This window comes from Alligator mississippiensis, chromosome 10, assembly GCF_030867095.1.
Source record: "Alligator mississippiensis isolate rAllMis1 chromosome 10, rAllMis1, whole genome shotgun sequence".
NCBI classification, from domain to species: Eukaryota; Metazoa; Chordata; order Crocodylia; family Alligatoridae; genus Alligator; species Alligator mississippiensis.
Genome location: NC_081833.1, coordinates 61,611,857 through 61,632,651, shown reverse-complemented (window position 1 = coordinate 61,632,651; position 20,795 = coordinate 61,611,857). Strand labels below are relative to the sequence as shown.

Genomic DNA, 20,795 nt, shown 5'->3' with positions numbered 1-20,795 from the left:
TCACCTCATGGTAACTGGTGTGTGTGCACTTGCCCTAGGATTTTAATTTTCTCCAGCAGTCAACTTCTAAGGTTTTTCCTTCAAAAGATGTCTCCCAATGGAAAATTAATGCTAAAAGAAAGTGAGTCTGTGAAGACCTAATTTAAATCCTGTTGGAATAAATTGGATTCTTTCCATTGATTCCAGTGGGCTCTAGATCAGACCCAATGTGCATTGACAATTTTAGGCCTCAGCAAGGCCATTTTAATATAACCTGCCACACAGTACTGCCAGTCCCAGGAAACCCTGCACTTCTATGCCTTAACCTTTCAACATATGCCTGGAGAGATTCAGGCATGTATCTTCAAATGTCAAGGTCTCTTCTTTTAGGGATTTTTCCAGAAGATTCAGGTATTAGGCCAATACCATCAAGTGGATTTCTTTTCCTCTAAACTCTTTCCACATCAACTGGACCTCAAAGGCTGACCTGATTTATATTTTCCTCTTGGATTAAAAATAAATTTTTAGGTTGGGATTTTTAAATGAGCCTAAGGAAACTTTAAATTTAGGTGTACTGGGTCTCTGACCTTCTTGGACTCCTTCGATAATCCCAACTGGAGTCCTCACAGGAAGTCCAGTAGACTGTTGACAAGTACCAAGAGTTAAGGCAAAGGTAAAAATATGTAATATTTTGGTTTCTCTCTGAGCCTTCAGAGGAAATACATTTTGGCCATGAATTCTGAGGGAATGCTTTTGCTAGTTTCTAGCATGGAAACTATTTAAAAACTATGGGACATAAATTTTAAGTCAAATTCTCTGGCTTAAGAAGCATATCATCTGATTTGTTTGAAAAATTCATTCTTCCTTCCTCTCTTCCATCCACAATGATATTACACAAATATTATCTGCAGTTCTCCTTTTGCAACAAGGAACATCTAGGGATTATTTTCTTTACAAGAGTTATCAAAACTGTGCAAGTACTTCCCATTTCTAAAATGTAATGGAAGCATTATGAGAGGCAAGGATTTTTGTGAGTGATATTTTTTATTCAACAACTGCTTGGTTGGGATCAAATTATACAAGCTTTTAAATGCAGGGCATTCTTCATCAGCAGGCACAGGGACAATTAAAACAGTGTGTAGGGCTGTGAAATTGAAGAAGTGAGAGATTCCCAGAGGTAGCAGACAAACAACAGAAGAAAAGAAGCTTGATTAATAACAAATCAAGACCTATCAGAAAGAAGGACGATCATTATCACCTGTAGTGTGAAAGAAGAATTTTAGGAATCAAGTCAATTATAATGTGTTATAAAGTCAATACCAGTATTCAGTCCTTGGTTTTTAGTGTCCAGCCAACTTATGATTTTTTGTTCCCAGGCTCTCCTTTTAAAGGTATTTTATAAATTTCCCTTGAGCATGAGGATAGTGAGGTCAGAAAGGGAGTGGTTGTTCTGTGAAAAATATAATAAACTAGCTTTATACCAGGGGTGTTAAACATCCGAACCCCAGTGCTGCCCCTGGGTCTGATCATCAGACTAACATGGGGGATGTGATATAAGCATGGCATGGGGCTGAATCAGGCTCATGGTTCTGCTCCCCCTCCCCCAACATACCCGATCTGGCAGCTGCTTCAGCTAGTCCAGGACCTATGCTGCATGTGGCACAGATCCCAGAGGGGCTGAAACAGGCATTGCATGCAGCATAGTATGGCCAGAGTGACAGTCGAGTTGTACAGAGTGGCTGCCCTAGCCAGTTTGTGCTGCACGTGGCCCCTGTTCCATGCACTCTGGGATCCATGCTACATGCAGTGTGGATCTCAGTCCAGCTGTGGAGTGACCACAGATCGGGTATCTTGGGAGGAAAAGTGGGCCTGATTCAGCTCCACACTATGGTCACTCCATGTCTGCTGTGTGGGTCTGATCAAACCCAGGGACATCGCTGGGGGTCAGATGTTTTAACAGATCAGGTATGGTGGGGGAGGGGAGGGGCCCCATGCCATAGATCCTGCATGGTGAGATGAGTTTGACATTTCTGCTGTATACTCTGTCTAGAATCTTAAAGCTCCTAAGGTTGATCTTGTTTTTGTGTAAAATTCTAATTTTAATCCATTCCACTACATTTGAATGTCATTTTATTTTTATAATATTGATGACAGAGCAGAAGACGACCCTGAATAATAAATTCCACATAGCAGCATTACAGCCAGGAGCTGCTTTTTTACTCATCATATGTTTCAACAGTCTTTCAGTTTTGTACATTGCAAAAAATATATAGTTAGAATTCAAGATCTGCTGAAGTATTAAAAAGATTCTCTTCATGTTCACCTGGGCCTCCCAGGGCTTCAGTGGTACAACTCAACATGTCATAAAAATTATCACCTTCCTTTTAGATAACTTTGTTCTGATCAAAGGAGATTACAGGCTAAGACAGTGAAAATCATAATAATATCTAAACCAATATGGGTATCTCACTGTTTCAGGACTTCATGCCTCAGTCTAACAGACCATGATTTAATTTTGATGATCTTCTCTCCTGATTCAGGAGAGCCCTTTCTGGATGGAATTATAATTTTCTTCCAGATTCAGGCCCCTTCACATTTCAAAGATGTCTTTCTGAGGTGACCCACTGTCATCAATTTGTGATACAGGCAGGCCAACCATATTAGCATTTAGGTGTTAATGAATCTGAGCTATTGTTTGTCCAAAAAGATTATCCTGGTATTGTCACAAGCTTTGGAGGAAGCTCTTACTTAATTTTGAAGTCTATGGTGTTCACACTGGTTTACTATGTTCTTGGCCACTTTGCTGTTATCCATGTTTCCTTTTTGGTGGTTGGTTTCAAAATAACTGCCAAAGATAAAGCTTTGTGCTAAAGGGTTCTCCAAGGGTGTTTTTGAGTTGCAAGTTTTTAACATCTGAGTCATTTTGTGTCTGCTCCTCAGTAAGTGTGCTCAGCTTAACAAATGTCTTAGAAAGTGACCTTTTTTTTTGGTTAAAAGTTTGATAATTTACACTACAAATAGAAACTGGAAACATTTCTTCATAAGACTGACAGCAAGAAAATGTGTCCTGTTTCCCCACATTCACAAAAAAGCAAACTGTGCACATGCTTAACTTTAAGCACATTGATTTTGGATCACTGAGCCTTGAAGTCAGTACTATTCACATTGCACAGAGTTAATAATATGCAGGGCAGAGAGTGCACTTAACCTTTTTTTGCTTTTCCCAGTTGGTGTGGAGGCAGGTTTTACTAGTCTGTAGTTCAAAATGTATTCTATTTTAGAAATGCCCCATTCCTATTTTCCTCAGTACACAGTCATAGTGAAGTACAGCTGGAAGGGACCTCCAGAGTCATCTAGTCCATACCCCTGCCTCGAGTAGGATCATCCCTAGCCAAACCATTCTGTGCAATCCATAATCTAAACTCTGCATCAACTCTGACGCAATGAAGACCTAATACCCTAACCTGCCACAGGTAAAGCAGGGGGAACTATGGCAGCCCAACATCCTGCTTCTATGAAATGTTGTCAATATATGCTCAGGAGACCTCGGGTAGAGGGCAGCCCCCACCCTGTCCCCTGCTACAGAGGAAGGCAAAACCCCCACAATCCATACCTATTAAAAACGTTTCTGTTGATCAAATGGATGTAAAGAATGCAGTGTAAAAACTGGGGTTGTTTGACACTGCACAACTGCAATGTTGCTGTTTTGAATGTAGGACTAGTATGTCATCCAGATTGTCTCCAAGCCTTATATGCTAGGTTTTTTGCTTAAAAAATAATTAAAATGGTAAAAAAAAAAAAATCTAATTGTTAGATCTCTGTGTTGCTGTTTCTTTTGTTACATAGTCCCTTTCAGTGAGAGACGGGGGAAAAAAAAAAGGGTTTTTTTGTTGTTGTTTTGCCTGGAGTCAAACAGGAGCATGCCGGTTAAAGGGATTCTGTGAGGGAGTTGGACTGGAGATGGCCTGAGGGAACTTGGGGAACCATCTACCACCAGCAGCTTGTCTGTGCTAGCTAATTATAGCTGGGGTACTGTTTACTTTAGTGGTATACTCTACTCCTTATTTATTAGTTACTTAGTTACTGCTTGCCTTGGAGTTACAGGCTTGCAGCCAGTTGCTGTAAGGAAGGTGCAGGAGGAAGGGAAGGGCATCAAGTATTACAGCAAATCGCAGCTCACCAACTTTGGCACCTCTTTTCAAACAGAAAAGTGTAGTCAACTATAGCATGGGGGGAGAGAACTGGGAAAGGAGGAAAAACATATAGGGAAAATTTGAGGAACTATCTCTACCTTCATGGTCGGTGGGATAAAATTAGGGTTAATGAGGTTTAGAAGAGAGATTTCCCCCCCCAAAACAAAAGGCTTATGCATAAAGTTCTTGTAAGCATCTAAGAGACTTAGGAGCATGCCCCATTTTTTTCAAAACAGCTTCACATCTGATCTACACAACTGGACTGCGTTAATCGAAGGTGTATAATCTGGACATTCTGGTATCCGTTTTATTTTGGTTTATATTGGTTTATGTAGCTCCCATCAGCAAATGTTTAGGCTCAAACTAAAATGTTTTTTAAACTGATGCAAGAGATTTCACACACGTTGCACAGTTCTTAGTACAGTGGCTTATGTTAAACAAGTGCAGCTGCTATGTTAAGATAAGTCTCCCAGTCATTTAGTAGTATGAGTCTTTGAGAGTTGGGCTCCTAAGTCTTTCAAGGACCTGTAGAAGATTTTACGTTCAGTTGTGCTCAGTTATAACCCATGGGACAAAGTCCATTGATTACTTGCATGGGTGGAAGTGGCACAGTAGGTCTGTTTCCATTTGTGCTCTTTTTTCTAATGCTAATAATAGCCAGCTCTGGCATTGGAGTGGTGGCAGCACTGAACTAGAAAGCAAAGGGGTAAAGAATGGTAGCACAGCTAGGGAGGGTAATTTTTTCACTTGTAATGGCGCACAGTTCTTTAACTGTGTTTGGTAAAGTGGAAGACATCATAAGTGTTATTCATGACATCATGGAAATGACAGCTCTTCATGCCATCCTTAGCAAGTAAGAAAGGTATTTCCTCTCCTTCAGAGCCTGGGGCATAATGATAAGCAATATGACCCAAATCTCTCTACAGTGGGCCAAGTACTGAAGAGTTTAAAAGAGTGAAGTTGGCAAACCAGCAGAGTGAGACCCCCACAAAAAGGGAAAGTTCCATCTCAAAAGGAAGAGGTTGGAAGTAAAGGGAGCATAACAGGTTAAATAGCTTCGGCCGAAGAAGTGAGTACCCCTAGGCAGACCAGCATCTCTAATCAGTAGTAGTGGTACTAGCTCTGAGGGGAGGGAAACTCAGGCTGGTGCTCTCATGTAACATTAAAAAGGACAAGCAGTCTGTCAGGGGAAAAAAGTCATTGGCGTGGGATTTCTTTCTTGATCAAAGAGACAGCAGCACTGCAGTCTGATTTCTGTATAAAGGAAGTGTTGGCAGAGGAGATATTTTTTTTCCTAGGCTGTACCAGTAATCTGTGATGCCACTTCCTGAGCTATAAAAGGAATCACCTAGCAATGTCTAAGAGATTTAGGCTTGTCTTAATTTTAACTTTTTTTCCCCTCCCCTAACACTCCCACTTCACCCTTTCAGTCAGAAGTAAGAGACACTTTTACAAAGCAGTTTGCATGCTTAGTTCTGATGGATATGAAAAATGTGTTAGCTGCCTGGTGCTTATCATCAAATCCAATATATACTTGGTCATCTTTACTAATAATTTATTTTAAAAAAATCAGAAAATGCCAGTTCAAAAGATTACTTTCCCCTCGACTTCTTCTTTGGCAAAGTAAAACAGCCCTTGGCCCTTGGTAAGATGCTTGCCGCTAGAAAATTCTCTTGTATTAGTATTTCTTAGCCCTAGTTATAACCACAAGTGCCAGGACTTTTTCATTTCCCATTGACTCCATTTTTACCTTATTTAATAACAGAAGAAATCTACATGCAAGCTGCAAGTACTGTCCTTAGTGTTATTATGAGCTAGGCAGGTAATTGGAGTAGAAGTAATTCCATAGGATGCTAGAAGAAACGAGCATTTTCTGCATTCTTCAAATTTTACAGGATATATAAACTGGTTCAGAGCCAGTAATGGAAGATGTCTAAAAGGACAAAAAGTTAAAATAGGGAAAACATTTGTTTTTTGAAGAAGATGTAAAGAAAAACAGTAGCACCCTTGATTAATTCCATTTTTTTATTCATCATTCCATCACTGTATAGTGATACAGTGTTCTCCACCCAGAATCTATTGCAAAAATATAGCCTTTAGCTTTGTGAATTTCTGACTGAACAGTAGTTTAAGATAGAAACTTCTTAATTTCTTTGATGTTCTAACAATAGAGTATGACTTCTGAACCCAGTATACTGAAAGAACCCCAAAGGAGAATACTTAACTCTGTTTCTTCATCTGCTTAAAGAAATGCTTTGGATTTGAATGTTGAATCAGTTACTTGAAGATTTTAATCAAGAAACGAAGTGATGTAACAGAATATGAGATCAGTAGACAATTTTATTTTTCAGGGAACATGTTCTTTGGACCCTTTTGCTCATAGGTGAGAAGAATTACAAAATATTATCTCTCACCCTTTACAATCATCATTGTTGCTTTGCCCTGACCCATTTGTCTGTGGCCATGTTGTTGTTAAACCAGTCATATATTTTGCTAGCAAAATCTTAAAGTTGCATATCAAATTAATAATTTCCTTAATTATGGTCTCATGAAAAAGTAACTGAAGTAAACTGAGTAAAACCTTGCAGTGCTTAAAAAAAAAAAAATCTCTGCTTCTCGAGAGTAGTTCTGAAAGTCATGTATATGGACTATATAATCTAAGAAAGCAAAGGGATCTGGTCAAATTTAAATAAAAAGTTAGTAGCTTTTCCCCTGCTTGGAAAAAAGTGATCATAGATATTTCAGTGACAATTCAGTAGACATATTATTGATCTTTTGGAAAGAGTCTTAATTTCTGAACTGAGAATTTTTATTTCATAAACTGATATTTTTATTGTTGTTTTATTAGCTATTTTCATTAATTGTTCAAACTTTGAGATTAAGATGGTGGTTTGTTCTCCAGTTTTTCTGTTGTAAAAGCATAATACAGTTCATTATCCATTTCTTGTTTATCCAGAAGCAATTGGTTTGAAGTGAAAAAGGAGATTATCCAATAATAACCACAATGAGAAACAAAGCTATTGTTTGTTTATCCCATTTAACTTTTAAAAGACCTTATATTGTCTTTATATTACAAGACATCCATTTTTTTTTACCTAATGGTCTAGTTCTTGCTTCTTATCTTTGTATTGCATGAAGTAGAATCACAGAAAGTTAGGGTTGGAAGGGACCTCAGGAGGTCATCTAGTCCAACCCCCTGCTCAAAGCAGGACCATCCCCAAGTAGTTCATCCCAGCCAAAGATGTGTCTAGCTGGGTTTTGAAAACATCCAAGGATGGAGCTTCCATCAACTCTCTGGGTAACCTGTTCCAGTGTTTTACTCCCCTCCCAGTAAGAAAATTCTTCCTAATATCTAACCTAAACTTCCCTTGCTGCAGCTTGAGATTGTTGCTCCTTGTTCTGTCATCTGCGACCACTTGAGAACAGTCCAGCTCCAAATCCCACTTTAGGTAATTGAAGGCTGCTGTTAAATCCCCTCTCAGTCTTATCTTCTTCAAACTAAATAAGCCCAGTTCCTGCAGCTTTCCTCATAAGCCATGTCCCCCAGCCCCCTCATCATTTTTGTTGCCCTGTGCTAGACATTGCCCTCTCCAATTTGTCCACATCCTTTCTGTAGTGGGGGGCCCAAAACTGAACACACTACTCCACATGTGGCCTCACCAGTGCTGAATAGAGAATCACTTTCCTTGACCTACTGGAAACACACCTAACAATGCAGCTCAGTATGCCCTTAGCTTCCTTTGCAACCAGGGCACACTACTGGCTCATATTCAGCTTATTGTCCACTGTAACCCCAGGTCCTTTTCTGCAGAACTGCTGCTTAACCAGTCACCCCCAGCCTGTATCAGTGCATGGGGTTGTTCCATCCTAAATGCAGGACTTGTCCTTGTTGAACATCATGAGATTTATTTTGGCCTAATCCTCCAATTTGTCCAGGGTCACCCTGAATCCTAGCCCTACCCTCCAGCATATCTACTACTCTCCTCCCCCCCCTCCCCCCCCCAGCTTGTAATAAATGTAAAGGTATTAAATTGTACCGCAGGAATATGTGAAAAGAAAAGTAAACAAGATTTCTCATTGTGGAAATGTTATTCCAAGCTGCAGATTCTGCAGACACTATTTTTACTCTTATCTAAATGATGACTTTGGATTTATATAAAATAGTTTTTAAACAGGGCCCTGCCAAATGTTTTCTAATCTACTTTTCATTTATTTTCTTTAATTGTATAGACACATTCCTCTTTAGCTTAAATGTACTTTCCCTTCAGTCAAAATGAACATTTTTATTTTAAGAATTTCTGAAATTGTGTTTACTTCCTCAGTATCTCCCTGAGTTATTTGGCTGCTTCCTGAAAGTTTAAAGTTTCTTGCGTTTTTTTACTGCACTTTGTGATATAATTTTACCCTGTAAAACAAACAAAAAAATCAAAACAAAAACACTTCCATAATAATTCTCTGGGCTGTGTCTCAAGACAAAGCTACCTAACTTCTCTCTGGTTAGAATGAATGTCACGTAAAACAGACAAATCAAGCTGTGTCAGATTAATCCTTCCTAAGCCGCTTACACTCCAGTTGCATAGAAAGACACCATAACATGGAGAACTTGTTCAGAATTGACACCAAACTAGAGATTGCATATCAAACAAAATGTTTTACCTACCTAGTCTGAAGCCTAGCTTTTAGTGTGAATTGTTCTTCTAAATCTGATAATAGAACACTTCTGGCTGACTGTACCATATCATCTTGACATTTGGAATACAGATATATGAGAAGCATGTCATGTTAACAGAACACTACAACAGTCATACTTTGTCTCAATTGATGGGGGAATCACAGCATACAGAGTAATTCATGTTGACAGTAAGAACTTGCAGATGGGCAACCTAAAATGGTGAAATCATTATAGAAATTTATCTAACTGGTTGAATGGCCATAGCAGATTGGTTGAGCCAGTCACTACATCAAAAAAAGGTTTTGAAGCAGATTTCTTCACCACTGCAAATTCTAGATTACATCTTTGTTCTTGGGTTAAAAATAAATGCATTCCAAATATTTGTTTAAAGAGAGAGAGAGGAACTTCTTCCTGAAAAATATAGACACAGTTCTTAATTCTAAATTTTAGACAAATTGAGCATTTTTTTGTATTTAATCTTTGGGAAATGATTTTGAAAATAAAGCAAAAAAATAGCTGAGGTTATGTATGTTTGTATATTTTAATTCTTTCTTGAAGGACCAACTTAATCTTACATTCATTTTCATTAGTTCAAAGAGGCCTTGCATAGTCTCTTTTTTCATTTATTTAATCTGCTAGCTATGTATGACATCAGATTTTTTTCTGGGCAAAAAATGAATAAAGATGGGACTTAGGAAAATAACCATCTTAAGTATTTAAGAGACATTATTTATAAATGAATCTTCTCTATATTTACTTTAATATTTTACAGCTTTTGTTTCCAAAGATGTATATAGATTTTTTTTTTGCCAAACTAGATTTTTTTTACCACTTTTACTTATACAATCTCTTGAAGTGCTGAGCTCTTAGGACGAGGAGAGTCTGTAAGAGTAGCTTAGCTGGCGAGAACATGGTTTCAAATATTTTTCTTCAAATATATATATCCATATCTATAAATACAGGCAAGTAAGCAAGCGTATGAAGAACAAAGCAGTCTTATTCCGTCATCGTGTTTTTTATTTTAAGTAATCACCTTTGAATATATGTGATTGTCTTTCCTTTCTTCACAGAACTTTGCTTCTTGACATTAACAAAGATGGGTAGCACATATATACATTTCAAAAGAGACAGAAGCTGCTGGTGTTTTGGAGATGCACTGTTCTTTTCATACCTTAGTCCTTTCTCCATGTTGTCTCCTTCTCAGATTGTGAAGGTCACAGGTATGCTGGAGTAGTAGTGCATAGGCAACTATACATTCTTGTTCTAGAGGGTTACAGGCGCTGTCCCCTCTAGGGCCTGTCACCACCACATCTCGCAGTAGCCAAAGGGGCGGCTAAAGAACATAATGAGTTGTTTTCTGGCACCCAGTCATTTAGCATATTCCCAGCCTGAGATGAGTGGTAAAAAGGATTCAGACTCTGATCCATGTGCATCTGGGCTGTGAGCATACTTAACAAATACCTTTTGCATGTGTTTGTGTCAAAAAAATATAAACTGTGTGTATTCAAGTTATTTCCTAAAGCCTGAAGTGAACTGATTTGTAAGCACTTTCTATATAACTGCTTCCAAACAACTCTGGAGTTACGTCCAATATTCACTTTGTTTCAGTTTCTGATCCAAATCAGGGACATGCTTATAGAGCTCACAGGTCTCTTTTGAGACAGTATGTTGTACTGTGGCCAACCCCCTGGGCCAGCTCAAAACTATATTTATTTTAAAGCTACCGTATTATTACTGAAAGCTTTCTTCAACAAAAAATCTTTGAGTAAGGGACAAAATTGTTCTATAAACATTATTTAATTCTGATTCTCCTCTGGATTGCCTCTGAATGTAGATGCAATCCTTCTCTAAGTTCACATATTGGTGGCCCATACTGATGTAGTATCAAAGGGTAAATTGACTGTGTGCCAACAAGGGCACAACTCTGGAAGGCTGACTAAATACATAACCACAGCTGATTTCCTTCAGAGGTAAACAAACAGATTTCCATTAATGTCTGACAGGGCTTTGCTGCTAATACACATTTGCAGATTCTAGCTCAGGGTAGTAGTAATAATAATAATCATCATGATGACAGTGATCATTTTTATTTACATGGTGCCTATCTGCCAAAGAACTCCATTGAACCTTGCTATATAGATGACAGGTAGAACTGAATAATAAAATATTGAAAGCTTGAAAACTAGAAATATCTTAGATACAACAGACTATTTCCCTGGCATGCTATAATGTTTGAATTTCAAGCATTCTAGAAGTCCAACCCTGCAGAATGGAAACATTTACAGAAGCCAAAACCCAGTCTTCCCTTGAACCATAAGCCCTCTTTAAGTGTCAGAAACCAATAAGCCCTTGTTAAGATGCTTGGAACTATATCCAATTAGGTCTTTAAAACTTAAACCTTAATCTTTGTCTACAGGCATAGGCAACCATTGCAGAAAGCAAAACAGAAGGTATTCTGAATTCCCTTTTCTCACCCTTGGTAATAATCAATACAATATACAAGACACTTATACAGCAGCTGTGAGCAGTGGAGGTTGAGCTTCAGTTTTGGAGCATGTTTCTATAGAGTCTGGTCTGGAGCTCACAATGGCTTACATTATGGTTACCCAGTTAATATGTAAGAAGGAAGGCTCTGATATATTTGGTAACTTTCTTAGTATGTTGCTATTCTGCCCTGATCACCTGAAAATGTAGTCACCCCTTTGTCTAGTTATTTATCCATTATCAAAGGGAGGCCTGTAATGGGAGTACTTTCTATCCTTTTACCTGACCAGGTCAAACCAATCAGCATATTTATATATTTTTCTAAGGTTTAATCTCAACAAATTTCTAGTTAGACTTTTTTACCCTCATAATACAATTCTGTAGGTACAGCAAATTCCTTAAATAGCCTGTAGCAGCAAAGCACTTAAGTATGTGCCAAACTTTAAGCACGAGACCTAAGTCTGTAGAGAGAGAGAGAGAGAGAGACTTTGAGAATTATCTGCATACCAAAGTGATATCCCAAACTATACATTTTAAAAATATCTCCCCAAAGCATGTCTCGCAATATAAAAGCTTGAAATACTTCAGAGCCAAAGTTAACCCATAGAGAACACCACTTTCAGTGTAGTCCAAGGGAGTGTGAATTCTCCTGTTGCCACGATGGCTGTACATCTATCCCTGATTAAGTATAGTTGAACTTATCTTATGTGTTTATCTTTGTCTTTGCTGTTAATAACCAATGCCTGAGTGAGGATAGGCTCTTATGCAGAACGCGTGTCTGAAAGATTTGTTATTCCTTTATCTCCAAGATATATCTATTGACTGGTTTTTCACTCTCAAATTGACTATACAGTCCTTCTTTTTGACCTGCCTTAATGTATTCTCATTTTGCACCTTGATATTCATTTACCTTTGTACATTAACAAGCATATAGATTAGAGAGTAATTAACAATACTGTACTACTGTTAGGGGAGACATTTTCCTTACATAGAGAGGGCATTTATGTAATATGGGTAGCCCTACTAAAAGACTCATCTTTGAACACTTGTGTTATAGTGAAAGTTGTGTACCACTGCATAAAATGATACCACGCCAGAATAATTACAGACCTGATGACAGAAAATTGAGGGATTATGCACAATATAAATATTGTGCATTTTCTGGTGATACGGTTTCTTGAGAAGAAATAGACCAGAAGTGCCCAACCTTATGGTCCTATGGGCTAGATGAGTATCACAGGGTCTGTCCATGGGCAAGATCCCATGCATGGATCAACCAAGCATGCTGGTCCAATCCCATGCACCCAGTTCCAGGTACACATTCTCACACATGGCCATGTCATCTGGCCCACAAGGCTCCCCATGGATTTGGAAGTTTGGCAGCATGGGAGCAACAATCAATACTGCCACTGCTTCTACCTCACCAAAATTCAGTACCCTTGGAGAGCCCTGCAAGCCAAATGACAGCCTATATGTGCCAGGGGTTAAGCACAGCTGGAATAAATTATACTAACGCTCAGAAGAATATAAGGAAATTTCCACAGACAGGAAAAATGAACTTTTGTAAATATTCAGTTGAAATTGACCTTGGCATAGATGAGGATAAAGTCTTTTATTATTTGGCTCGCCCATGATTCTGAAATGGGGAAGAATTGTTGAGAAATTGAGCTAAATTTGTGCCAAGCAGGTTGAGAAGTGCTCTAGTACCTTGTGTAAGATTTCTTTTTATGTTTGTGTTTACAATTGTAAGAGATCAGATCTTAGACTTCTGATTTAGTTATCTAATCAATTTTAGTTTAGCTGACCTATCTGATAGGCACTTGAGAAGTAGTTGCTAAGAGTTTGCAAATCAAATAGGAGGTGAATGGATCTTGGAGTTGCTGTTCAGATGTACTGCTGGGTAGGTACTGCATAAGGGTTACCACTTCTGATTGAAGTCTTTTTCTCTTTGTATAAAAGCAGCATAATTAATCAGACTATAATGAATTCAGGTACTGCCAGTTTGTCACCTAAAGAGAAAAGTTATTAGAGCAGGGTGAAATCCAAATTGAAACTATGGTCATGATTAGTATTTATTATTTTAAAATGTTTTAACACATCTAACGTAATAATAGAAACCTAACCTAATTTTTGTTTTTTATAAGCAAGATTCTCATATATCTGTATATAGCTTTTAGTAGTAAATTGAATAAGATGGCTAATGTAGTCACTCAGTTACTGAATGGGGGTTGGGGTGACGCAGGCGCTAAGGTGCACAGTTGACAGCTCAGAGGTCACAAGTTTGAGGCCATAGCAGAAGTGCTTATAGCACAGCCCTGTCAGATTTCAATGAATCTGTGAATTTCTTGTCACAAGGACACGAAAAAGGAAAGGAAATTCACTGAACAAAAGGATATTAGGTCTTGTGTATGCTTGTTTAAAGAATGGCTGCGTCTGGTGCTACATATCCTTTTAAATTGTAGTCTTTATTTATTTATTTACATCAAATACCCATATCATACATACCTATTCTCTTGACTAATGGACTTACGAGCTGAGCTAAGGTCAATGCAGTTCAGTATTTCAGTGGAAGAGTAGGAGAGAAAATCCATGTGCTACAAAGTGATAAGACTTTCCACCACTACCTTATTACAAGTTTTTTTTAGCATTATATGGAGATTGTTGGGGGGGGAAATTATATTGGAAGAGTACATTGTTTACTAAGAGATGCTGCTTTAGTTAATATAATGAGCTGAATTAGTAGTTGTTGTATTCTTGGTAACTTTCCTTTCTCTACTAGTACATTGTCTTTCATAACCATATGCACAGAAATACTATTATTAGTGTTACAGAAAAGTAGAACAGTTTTCTTCTTCATGTAACCTTTCAGCAGTTGTTATTTTTTTTACCATATATTGCAGAGGTTATGAGATTAAGTCCTTTTAAAAAGAATGTAGTAAATGTAAATACTGAAATCATAGGAAGAAGTTGTTCAGTTTATGATTTTGTCATAAAAGTTCTCCCTTTTAGACACAATGGAGTGAAAATGTCCTTGTGGCCATGTTCTTTGGATATTAGTGTCTCTTACAGGCTTGTTGTTTTTCTGTGCCCATATACTATGAGAGTTCAGTGGCTGATGTGAGTAGTAGAAATTTTAGTTAACAGGCCAGAGTGTTCCTGTTGACCATAATGGAGTTCAGAGCTCCTTATAACAACTTAGTAAAGGGGAGTGTCAGGAACACATGTGGAAATATTGAGTTACTGGTCTAATGAGATATGTAAGCCATGTGGTGAAGCAGTAGTGCAAGCCTATTATGTCTGTGTGCCCTTTCTTTAATACAGGTAATTTTATAAGAAATCTGTTCAATACCTGCTTCAGAGACAAAATATTGTAAATATTTATCACTAGCACAGAATAATAAAGCAGACAACTTTCACATGAATATCACTTGCTCAAGTGCCTATGAACCAAAACAGGAGAGCCAAATGATATTTTTGGCCCATTAATAGGGTGTCCCATTTTTCCCGGGACTGCTTCAGATTTCAGAGAGTGGTCCTGGGCATGGGGTGCAAGATTAAAACAAGCATCCCGGGCACAAGGTAGAGTTGGTAGTGAGGCAGAGTGGTGCAGTGCCCCAGGAAGTGGTTGGGCAAGGCCTTTGACACCAGCAAGACCTTTGACACTGTCTCGCACCCCATTCTCATAAAAAAAATTAGGTGACTGTGGCATTGATGCCTACACAGTCAGAAGGATTGCAAATTGGCTGAAGGGTTGTACTCAGAGGGTAGTGGTGGATGGGTCTTTTTCAACCTGGAGGGAAGTGGGTAGTGGAGTCCCCCAGGGCTTGGTCCTGGGGCCCGCACTGTTCAACATCTTCATCAGCGACTTGGACGACGGGGTAAAAAGCAGACTGTTTAAATTTGCTGATGATACCAAGATTTGGGGTGAGGTGGGCACGCTAGTAGGGAAGGACAGATTACAGCAGGACCTGGACAGGTTACAGGGGTGGGCTAATGAAAATAGGATGGGTTTCAATACTGACAAGTGCAGGGTGCTGCACTTGGGCAGTAGGAACCAGCAGCACACTTATAAGTTGGGAAACTCCCTTCTTGAGAGCACGATGGCAGAAAAAGATCTCAGAGTCATTATTGACTCCAAGATGAACATGGGCCGACAATGAGAGGTCACGGTCAGGAGGGCTAACTACCTTGTCGTGCATCCGCAGATGCATCATGAGCAGGTCCAAGGATGTGATCCTCCCCCTCTATGCGACACTGGTCAGGCTGCAGCTGGAGTACTGTGTCCAGTTCTGGGTGCTGCACTTCAGGAGGGATGTGGACAGCATGGAGAGGTTCCAGAGGAGGGCCACCCACATGATCCGGGGACAGCAGGGCAGACCCTACGTAGAGAGGCTACAGAACCTGAACCTGTTCAGCCTTTGCAAGAGAAGGCTGAGGGGGGACCTGGTGGCCATCTATAAACTCACCAGGGGGGACCAGCAGGGTTTGAGAAAGACCCTGTTCCCCCTAGAGGCCCCTGGGTAACAAGGAATAACGGCCACAAATTGTTAGAGTAGGTTTAGACTAGACATCTGAAGGCACTACTTCACAGTCAGGGCGGCTAGGATCTGGAGCCAACTTCCAAGGGAAGTGGTGATGGCTTCTACCCTGGGGGTCTTTAAGAGGAAGCTTGACGTCTACCTGGCTAGGGTCATTTGAGCCCAGTTTTCTCTCCTGCCCAGGGCAGGGGGTTGGACTTGATGATCTACAAGGTCCCTTCTGACCCTACTTCTATCAGTCTATGACACAGCAGCTGCCTGCCTGCCTGTTGCAGCATACCTCTCTGCCTCTTCCTGCAGTGGCACCATGTGTGCTGACTTGGGAGGGGGAAGAGGAGGCAGTGTCCCATGTTTCCAGCTGGGACTTCTGGTCACCAGCTGTTATCCACAACAATGCGAGCTAGAAGAGACCTAAGCTTGTGCATGGGAAGCTTTAATTTATGCAGACAGTGAGAATTCATAATTTGACCAACCAAGGCAAGAACATTTTAAGAATCATAGTTTCATAAATTGTAAGGGTGAAAGGGACCTCGGAGGATCATCGGGTCCAGCCCCCTGCACCAGACAGGAAAGACAACTGTGGTCAGGTGACCACAGCAAGGTGACTGTCCAGTCATGCCCTGTCTAAATTGATTTCGCTAAGAGAGCTGAAGGCATTCTAGAAAACCAGGGGAGAAATGAATGACATATTAAAATGTATCTTTTCCTCCCCCCAGTTGGTTCAACAAAACACGGTATGCAAAATGTTGAGCTTTGAGTGGATGGAAGTAGGAATAAAGTAATTAATTGTCAGGTTAGTTCCCATTGTTCCATTCTCTAGATGCAAGCCACCACACTTCCAATACTGATGCACATTACAGTTGATTGGAGCCAAAGGGCCATTATCAGATTCTCCCCTTTTTCCTTCAAATGCTGATTTGTTAAAGTTTAAGGGGCCAGGGGTTGAGAAGATTTGATTTCCAGTTTGTGGTAAAGATGGCTATCTCTGACTCCCACCCTATTATATAACAGCCAGAATTCACAGTAGATACTTAAGACAGCGTTTTAGGGCCTTTTGCAAGAGCAAATTTATGTTTGTATTGCACCATGTTGAAATGTAACCATACAAGTACTAGTACCTACTTTTATTTTTAGTTTCATATATTTGGTATTTGGTCAAGATTCAAAGCTTAAGATGAATGTGTTGAAATCTGATGCAGTGTTTATTTTCCTATAACTGAAAAGTATATATCCCACCATGGTCCTATGTTGAAACAATCACTCAGTTGGGTTGCTTGCTGGCTTCGGGGCACCACCTTTTACCTTTGTCTTTCCTCTCTTCTCCCTTGCATCCTGTTCCCTTCAATGCAGATACACACACATACCCAGAGAAAACAAAAAATAAATTAAAGGCTATTTTTTTTAATGCAAAGAGTTTGTTTGCATGGATTGAGACTTCACTTATAAATTGGAATGAAACAGATTTTCTGTGAATTATATTCATGTTAATGAATTTTCCTTTTACTCATTTTTTTTTTAATAAAATGGAGATGTTTCAAGAATCCAGGCCAAAGAATAAAATGTTTTAAGTATTCATGTACTTTTATTTTTGCATTCTAATAACAGTTCAAGGTACAACATTTTATTAACAAGAGTATTTTGGAACAAGGTTAGCAGTGCTTAGCCAAATAATAAACAGTCTGAATGTACATTTGTGTAGACCTCTGACATATTAAAGAGGAAATTAGGTTAGATCTGCTTTGCTATGAGATAAAAAGCAAGTCTGAGTTAAAAAGCATAATAGTAGTAAAAAATGAAGGTACAGTTTTAGAATGAAATGACAGTGGAGACTTGGCAGATTAGCTTTGCCTTAAGTCTAAGATAGTTAAAATAACCCTGTTTAAAATTTTGAAATTCTAATTTACATGTTACTTTATTATTATTCAGATTAATACTAAAAGGGCAGCAGAAGTACAAGGAAATTGTACATTATTTTTCTTCTCCATCACAATGAAGATTTATTTCAAAATTATTCTTTTCTTTCAATGCCTTCAATTTTGTTGTTGTTTTTGTTTTGTCAAAAACTAACTTTTATTTCTAGCTGTCTATTAATGCTACTAAGAAATAAAGATGCTTTTACAAAATGCTTTCAAGCACAAAAGGAGATGGTTTTCAAGAGATTATTTTACATATTTACATATTTTACCTTAAGCATTTTGTAGACACTGCCTACTGGTGAATGTATCAGATTTTTACACACTCTTTCAAAATGAACCAGTTTTGCTTCTAAGCCATTGCAAAGGGAGGAAATGAATTCTAACTTTTTTCACTTCATTTTCACATCCTCACATTTCCTTATTTCACATGGTTTAAAACAAAATGCCTCTAGCACTATTTTTCCTTTCTCAAGAGCAAAGTGAATGTGACTTTTCTAAGGGGGTCACAGGATGCCTCTAAGGCCTGTGGGTGTTACTGGACTGCTGCCTGCTTTCAGCTTAACTGAAGGGCTTGTCATAGTTTTCATCTCCTAAGAAATTAGCCCTAGGCGCTGGCCAGAAGCAGGAGAAGGCAGCATTATGAGTCCCACGCTGGTTATTTCCCACTGACATCAAATCCTGAGGTTTTAAAATTAATCCCATACAAAGACAACCCTTCATTTTGGTGCCAGTTTGAAATTAGACTGCAATAATGACCTTTTAAAGATGTCTAGTTGTTAAGATAACCCCCTGTTGAAACTTAAAGGTAGCCATTGCACCCTGTGTTGATAAGACGAAACTGACGCTTTAGCAGATTTTGTAAAGGTGACTTGAAGTCACGGCCAGTGTCTTGACCTATGCTGCCAAAAGGAATGAAACTGATAGCCAACCAAGACTGCTTAGCTTTGTCTCTCACTAAATCTTACATCCAGAAGCAAACAAAGGGTCTTTACAAAGTTCCAGCAGGCAGATTAGTTACAAACTAGGAATAGAAGACTTTCACAAAAAGGGGTCTGACTTTACTACCAGAAAAAGTTAATATACTGATAGTTCAGGGTGTCTGTTGAAAGCTTATATTTCAGCGTTTTCATTTAGGCTTTGGAGCAACATGGAAAATTAAGTATTAAAAGAATTGTTAATATAAATCCTGAAAGAGAGGGATTGGTTGAAAATATGTATTTCTGCAAATTACATGTGAAGCCAAAACTGACCCAGTAGAAAATGGTATATACACAGCACAACAGATCAGTTTAATGGTATGCAGGAGATTTTTGTCTTCTGGAATAAGCAGAGGAGTTTGCATTTAGTCCTAAATAAAAATGACCAACCTAATTTTTCCCCTGTATTCAGCACAGGGTTGTGCATCATAAACCTGTATGAATTCACCATGTGCAAAGTTACCTTTTATTAGTAGTAATGAATAGGTATGAAGCTAGAGATGATATCTTTTTGCAGTCAAAATAAGTGTATGTAAGCAAAGAGGAGACACTTTCACTGAATTAAAACTATATATCTCAGTTTCTGTGCAAGTTTATTTGGGTTACCCTTACTGATTGCAATTTTTTTCTGTATTTAAATTACATTGAATGTTTAGCAGATTGATATTCCATAGGTTTTTTGTTAAAAGGACATTAAGACATCTGTGGCATTTCTTACAGCTAAGAGCTCAGTATAATGCATACAAATTGAATTTAAACATATATTTCTTTAAACGTTGTCCCAGTTAAAAACAGAATAGTATTAATTTGATCATAGAACCCCATTTGATTGATAATCACTATGTATGCATTATAAACGTTTTAATAATACAGCCATTTTCAGTAACATGTTTTCTCTTTAAAAAAAGTTAAACTCTTTGTTAAGTCTTATAAAATGACCACTTTTTCAGATGGGTGAGAAGACCTCACCTTTGAGTGTTTTCAGTTATTTCACTGCTGTTCTTCAAAAACAGAAAACATACATTAAGCATCTCATTACTTGCTGGGACTCTATGCCATCTGCTGCCATAGTATACAGAACTCTTATTTTTTATTAAATATACTGTGAAATCTTAGTTTGAATCCAGAGGTTTTGACAAATATACAATATATAGGTTTTTAATATTCTAGGTTGTTACTTTTTTTTTTTAACTGTTAGCATTACATGGTAGCCATAAGTACATCAACAGCTTCATATCAGCATTTGACAAACGAAAGGATTATTAAAGCAGAAATGGTGAATAAAAATAGTCTGTTTAAATATTATTTTTCTGTTTGGAATATGAAGAAATTTACAGTTTGGGGGAGGGGTTAAGGAGTTAGTGGAATATAAAATCTCTCACTTTGCGATCATTTCTCTTCTTTTAATACATTTCACCTAGTTTAGGAGTATGGATCAAAAACTCACAAGGAAAACTGATGCCCTTTCCTGCAGCTAAATTAACAGGAATCACGTGGAAAACAATCTGAGCCTTGTATGAAAAGGGGAGCCATTAAAATTAGCCCTAAGCTATGGACTGCACCCAATATCACTAGAACTGCACTCACTGCAGATGTGGAGGCTGGCTCTCAGGCAAACTGAGCTGTGTTGTATAGCTACAATTAAAATCAACTCCTCTGCCAAAAAATAAAAGGGAGGAGGGTAGAAGGAGAACATCAAAGACAGATTGAAATGTGTAGTTAGTAATAAGAGTGGTCTCCTCTTGAACCAAGCCCTGCAGCAATTCATGGCCCCCTTGTTAATGAGAAATTTTGACCTCTGGTTTGTAAGTTAAACTTGTAATCCCAGCTAATGAAGTAAATCAATCCCAACTTCAGTCTGTTGTTCCCATTTTTCTTTGCACACTGTGTCTGGGAGTTAGTATCCAGGTCTACAAATATGATTTGGAAAAAAATAATTATTCTATAGCTATGTAACTTTTTAACTATAGCTATGTAACTGTGTTCTGGTTTTCATGGCCATGTACCTATGATTTGCTCCACAAATCACATGGCAA

At 38.4% G+C, this 20,795-nt stretch overlaps 1 protein-coding gene across 6 annotated transcripts in view; it reads left to right on the top strand.

The window, feature by feature from the left end:
* Positions 1-20,795, top strand: part of LOC102562823 (transcription initiation factor TFIID subunit 4) — a 214,010-nt gene that overhangs the window by 166,458 nt on the left and 26,757 nt on the right. The window contains exon 15 of one of the 6 annotated variants that reach the window (XR_009455290.1): positions 9,915-10,064. The exons of the other annotated variants lie outside the window; for them this stretch is intronic. The gene's annotated coding sequence lies outside the window, so the exon portion shown is untranslated. The remainder of the gene's footprint in view (positions 1-9,914; positions 10,065-20,795) is intronic. 6 annotated transcript variants of the gene reach the window in all.